This window comes from Eubalaena glacialis, chromosome 6 (assembly GCF_028564815.1).
Source record: "Eubalaena glacialis isolate mEubGla1 chromosome 6, mEubGla1.1.hap2.+ XY, whole genome shotgun sequence".
Taxonomy (NCBI): Eukaryota; Metazoa; Chordata; class Mammalia; order Artiodactyla; family Balaenidae; genus Eubalaena; species Eubalaena glacialis.
Window position 1 is genome coordinate 123084252 of NC_083721.1, and position 6719 is coordinate 123090970.

The following is a 6719-nucleotide window of genomic DNA, read 5'->3' on the forward strand; positions in this document are numbered from 1 at the left end:
CTGGCTAGCCGAGGGGAATACTGCCAAGTGAGCAACTTTGTCTCTTGGAACACTCAAACCAAACTCTATACCCCCTTCTTTCTTAGTGCTCTCACCCAAAAGGAGTGATTGCCTTCTTTTTGTATAAAAAGCTCATTCCCTGTAGATCAAAACTCAACCTGGTCACTGACGCTGAGGGTGGAATGATGCCTAATGGCCAGAATAGTCATTACTCCTGAGCCGTTTCCGTTTTAGTAACCTCTGCAGTCTAAAGCAGGGTGCTTAAGAGGTACTTGGTGAAATTGTGAAAACCATTGCAGACTTTTGGACAGCATTCCCAGGAACTCTGTTTCAGCTGTACGGAGTTGAGTCGAGTAATCTGTGTTTTAAACAAGCTTCCAGAACCATTCTTTCTTTTCTATCTCCTGTTATGACATGAAAAAATAGCTTTACTGAAATATATTTCACATGCCATGCAATTCACCCATTCAAAATGTAAAATTCAACTGTTTTGGTATTTTCACAGAGTTGTACAACCATCACCACAGTCAATTTTAAAACATTTTCATCACCCCAAAAGAAACCCCATACCCATTAGCAATGACTCCCCATTCCCCCATTCCCCCCAGCACTTGACAACCACAAATCTTTCTGTCTCCATAGATTTGCCTATTCTAGACATTTAAAATAAATAGAATCATAAAATATGTCGTCTTTATGACTGGCTTCCTTCATTTAGCAGAATGTTTTCAAGGTTTATCCGTGTGGTAGTATGTAACAGTATTTCTTTTTTTTTTTTTTTTTGCCAAAAATATTCCATTCTATGAATATACCTCTTAATATATCTATTCATCAAGTAAGTGATGGACATTTGAGTTGTTTCTACTTTTTGACTCATAAATAATGCTGCTAGGAACATACATATGAAGTTTTTGTTTTGATGTATATTTTTATTTCTCTTGGGTATAAACCTAAAAGTGGTATTACTGAGTTATATGATAACTCTGTTTAACTTTTTGAAGAGCTGGTGAAGGTTTTTCTAGAGCAGCTATACCATTTATTTTACCCTCAGCATGTATGAAGGTTCACATCGTCGTGAATGCTTGTGATTGTCCCCCTTGTAAAAAAATTTTAACCACTCTTGTGCATGTAAAGTGGTATCACACTGCGGTTTTGAGTTTCCCTAATGATTAAAGGTGTTGAACATTTCCTCATGTGCTTCTGACCATTTGTATATTCTCTTTGGAAAAATGTCTATTCAAATTCTTTGCTCAAGTTTTAATTATTTGTCCTTTTGTTAATGAGTTGTAAGACTCATTAATAAATATTCTGAACACAAGTATCTTATATATATGATTTTCAAATATTTTCTCCCATCGTTTTGTGGGTTGTCTTTTCACTTTCTTGTTGGCTATTGAAGCACAAAAGTTTTTAATTTTGATGTAGTCTAATTTATTTATTTATTTATTTTCCTTTGTTGTCTGTGCTTTTGGTGTCATATCTAAGAAACTATTACCTAACCCAAGAATATGCAGATTTACTCCAGTATTTCTTATAATTTTTGCATTTACATTTATTTCTATGATCTAGTTTAAGGTAATTTTTTTTTTGATTACCCAAAGTTTACTGTTTGAGACAAATTTAAAAGGATTTCCACAGAGCCTGTGTACATGTACACTGGACTCTTTCAACTTCAAACAAAATCAAGATTTCCAAATTCCTTTATGTATTTGAACACACACTCTGGTATATCCAGAAAAGTCTAGAAAGCGTTATTGGGAAGAAAACCTTTCCTTTACCCAACCAACTTAGGTTGAAGTAGTTGGGGGCCTGTGAATTAACAGACAGATTAATAGGAGCAAAGATTATTACACATGTATACAGCAGCATGCTATAAGGAGTAAGGATTTATATACCAGCTTAAAGGGATGGGGGTGGGGAAAGGTATTAAGGTCTCAGTGGGAAAATATGGAAGGTTCTCACAGGATGTAGTCCCATAATTCCTTGGCAGGTCCTGATGCCAAGCCAGGCTCCTCCCTTACAGAAAACTCCCTCAGAGATGGGTTTATGGCAGCTGAATTCTGAGAAAGACATAATTTACTCATCAAAGGGAAGTTTAGAGATGTTTTTTTGTTTTGTTTTGTTTTGTTTTTTTCCACTGCAGCTGCTGTTTGTTCAGATGTTCTCAGTTTAAAATAACCTTTATGCCATTTTGGTGTGGTTAGTCCCTTCATGTCCCTGTTATAACCTGTCATGAAGTTTCACAGGCAAGGAGCTGGAGAGATTGTTGTGGAGAGACTTGGATTAGAAGTCGGGAGGTAAGAGATGGGCAGACAGAAACACAGATAACAAGGATGAATACGCATAAAAGAGCAAATCCCAACGCATGGCCCCATCTTTCACTGAACCAGTCGCTTATTCTCGAGGTCAGTCCAATTAATCAACGGTGCTTCACTCATTTTAGTAGGATTTTGGCCTGTTCTTCTTTTTTTTTTTTTTTTTTTTTCCACACACACTGTATTTTATTTTTACAAGAGATAAATAGACTGACACCAAGCATTGTACATGGATGACCACAACAAAAGCAACAATGATTGCAATTACCAAACATGAAACACACTCATACTATGTCATAATATTGACATTCAGTCCAGTAATCCTCCACTGCAACAGCTCCTTTACTTTGTAGTGAAAATTGATTTGTATATTCTTTGCCTCTGAGTTCTTGTGGGATTTTTTCTTTTTTTAAATTCAACCAGAAAGTCACAAAAATTATACTCATCCTCATCAGTTCACTCAGTCCCATGTAATTAATTTTTTTTTTCATCTTGATCTTTTGTTAGCACTTTTATGAGCTCATCAGTTTTTCATTAGAGTTCTGAAAATGCTTATTCATTCAGTTCAGCAGTACAGTCAGGTACCAGAAACCTGTACTTGTCAGAGTCTTTTCCATGAATTTCCTGAAGATGAAACCCTTTTATAGGAACATATTTACAAAAGCATCAGAGTACACCCAGAACTGTCTGTAAATGACAAAAGACTTAAAAATGACCACAGTTAAAGATTTGATGAAAGTTCATAATAATGCAGTTGACAAGAAAATTAGTTATTTCTGAGATATACATTTTAAAGTAATAACTAGGATTATGACTTATAACATTATACCAGAACATATAAGATTTTTAGAAATTTCATGTAATGTCTGAAACATTTATATTAACATATTTCCATACAAATAACCCAATGAAAGTTTAGTATTAGTTGTTTTGTTTGTTTGTTTATACTGCAGGTTCTTATTAGTCATCAATTTTATACACATCAGTGTATACATGTCAATCCCAATCGCCCAATTCAGCACACCACTATCCCCACCCCACCGCAGTTTTCCCCCCTTGGTGTCCATATGTCTGTTCTCTACATCTGTGTCTCAACTTCTGCCCTGCAAACCGGCTCATCTGTACCATTTTTCTAGGTTCCACATACATGTGTTAATATACAATATTTGTTTTTCTCTTTCTGACTTACTTCACTCTGTATGACAGTCTCTAGATTCATCCACGTCTCAACAAATGACTCAATTTCGTTCCTTTTTATGGCTGAGTAATATTCCATTGTATATATGTACCACATCTTCTTTATCCATTCGTCTGTCCATGGGCATTTAGGTTGCTTCCATGACCTGGCTATTGTAAATAGTGCTGCAATGAACATTCGGGTGCATGTGTCTTTTTGAATTACAGTTTTCTCTGGGTATATGCCCAGTAGTGGGATTGCTGGGTCATATGGTAATTCTATTTTTAGTTTTTTAAGGAACCTCCATATTGTTCTCCATAGTGGCTGTATCAATTTACATTCCCACCAACAGTGCAAGAGGGTTCCCTTTTCTCCACACCCTCTCCAGCATTTGTTGTTTGTAGATTTTCTGATGATGCCCATTCTAACTGGTGTGAGGTGATACCTCATTGTAGTTTTGATTTGCATTTCTCTAATAATTAGTGATGTTGAGCATCTTTTCATGTGCTTCGTGGCCGTCTGTATGTCTTCTTTGGAGAAATGTCTATTTAGGTCTTCTGCCCATTTTTGGATTGGGGTGTTTGTTTCTTTAATATTGAGCTGAATGAGCTGTTTATATATTTTGGAGATTAATCCTTTGTCCGTTGATTCGTTTGCAAATATTTTCTCCCATTCTGAGGGTTGTCTTTTCATCTTGTTTATGGTTTCCTTTGTTGTGCAAAAGCTTTGAAGTTTCATTAGGTCCCATTTGTTTATTTTTGTTTTTATTTCCTTTACTCTAGGAGATGGATCAAAAATGATCTTGCTGTGATTTATGTCAAAGAGTGTTCTTCCTATGTTTTCCTCTAAGAGTTTTATAGTGTCCGGTCTTACATTTAGGTCTCTAATCCATTTTGAGTTTATTTTTGTGTATGGTGTTAGGGAGTATTCTAATTTTATTCTTTTACATGTAGCTGTCCAGTTTTCCCAGCACCACTTATTGAAGAGACTGTCTTTTCTCCATTGTATATCTTTGCTTCCTTTGTCATAGATTAGTTGACCATAGGTGCATGGGTTTATCTCTGGGCTTTCTATCTTGTTCCATTGATCTATGTTTCTGTTTTTGTGCCAGTACCATATTGTCTTGATTACTGTAGCTTTGTAGTATAGTCTGAAGTCAGGGAGTCTGATTCCTCCAGCTCCGTTTTTTTCCCTCAAGATTGCTTTGGCTATTCGGGGTCTTTTGTGTCTCCATACAAATTTTAAGATGATTTGTTCTAGCTCCGTAAAAAATGCCATTGGTAATTTGATAGGGATTGCATTGAATCTGTAGATTGCTTTGGGTAGTATAGTCATTTTCACAATGTTGATTCTTCCAATCCAAGAACATGGTATATCTCTCCATCTGTTGGTATCATCTTTAATTTCTTTCATCAGTGTCTTATAGTTTTCTGCATACAGGTCTTTTGTCTCCCTAGGTAGGTTTATTCCTAGGTATTTTATTCTTTTTGTTGCAATGGTAAATGGGAGTGTTTCCATAATTTCTCTTTCAGATTTTTCATCATTAGTGTATAGGAATGCAAGAGATTTCTGTGCATTAATTTTGTATCCTGCAACTTTACCATATTCATTAATTAGCTCTAGCAGTTTTCTGGTGGCAGTTTTAGGATTCTCTATGTATAGTATCATGTCATGTGCAAACAGGGACAGTTTTACTTCTTCTTTTCCAATTTGTATTCCTTTTATTTCTTTTTCTTCTCTGATTGCCGTGGCTAGGACTTCCAGAACTATGTTGAATAATAGTGGTGAGAGTGGACATCCTTGTCTCGTTCCTGATCTTAGAGGAAATGCTTTCAGTTTTTCACCGTTGAGAATGATGTTTGCTGTGGGTTTGTCATATATGGCCTTTATTATGTTGAGGTAGGTTCCCTCTATGCCTACTTTCTGGAGAGTTTTTATCATAAATGGGTGTTGAATTTTGTCAAAAGCTTTTTCTGCATCTATTGAGATGATCATATGGTTTTTATTCTTCAATTTGTTAATATGGTGTATCACATTGATTGATTTGCGTATATTGAAGAATCCTTGCATCCCTGGGATAAATCCCACTTGATCGTGGTGTATGATCCTTTTAATGTGTTGTTGGATTCTGTTTGCTAGTATTTTGTTGAGGATTTTTGCATCTATATTCATCAGTGATATTGGTCTGTAATTTTCTTTTTTTGTAGTGTCTTTGTCTGGTTTTGGTATCAGGGTGATGGTGGCCTCATAGAATGAGTTTGGGAGTGTTCCTTCCTCTGCAATTTTTTGGAAGAGTTTGAGAAGGATAGGTGTTAGCTCTTCTCTAAATGTTTGATAGAATTCACCTGTGAAGCCATCTGGTCCTGGACTTTTGTTTGTTGGAAGATTTTTAATCACAGTTTCAACTTCATTACTTGTGATTGGTCTGTTCATATTTTCTGCTTCTTCCTGGTTCAGTCTTGGAAGGTTATACCTTTCTAAGAATTTGTCCATTTCTTCCAGGTTGTCCATTTTATTGGCATAAAGTTGCTTGTAGTAGTCTCTTAGGATGCTTTGTATTTCTGCGGTGTCTGTTGTAACTTCTCCTTTTTCATTTCTGATTTTATTGATTTGAGTCCTCTCCCTCTTTTTCTTGATGAGTCTGGCTAATGGCTTATCAATTTTGTTTATCTTCTCAAAGAACCAGCTTTTAGTTTTATTGATCTTTGCTATTGTTTTCTTTGTTTCTATTTCATTTATTTCTGCTCTGATCTTTATGATTTCTTTCCTTCTGCTAACTTTGGGTTTTGTTTGTTCTTCTTTCTCTAGTTTCTTTAGGTGTAAGGTTAGATTGTTTACTTGAGATTTTTCTTGTTTCTTGAGGTAGGCTTGTATAGCTATAAACTTCCCTCTTAGAACTGCTTTTGCAGCATCCCATAGGTTTTGGGTTGTCGTGTTTTCATTGTCATTTGTCTCTAGGTATTTTTTGATTTCCTCTTTGATTTCTTCAGTAATCTCTTGGTTATTTAGTAACGTACTGTTTAGCCTCCATGTGTTTGTGTTTTTTATGCTTTTTCCCCTGTAATTCATTTCTAATCTCATAGCGTTGTGGTCAGAAAAGATGCTTGATATGATTTCAATTTTCTTAAATTTACTGAGGCTTGATTTGTGACCCAAGATGTGATCTATCCTGGAGAATGTTCCGCGCGCACTTGAGAAGAACATGTAATCTGCTGTTTTTGGATGGA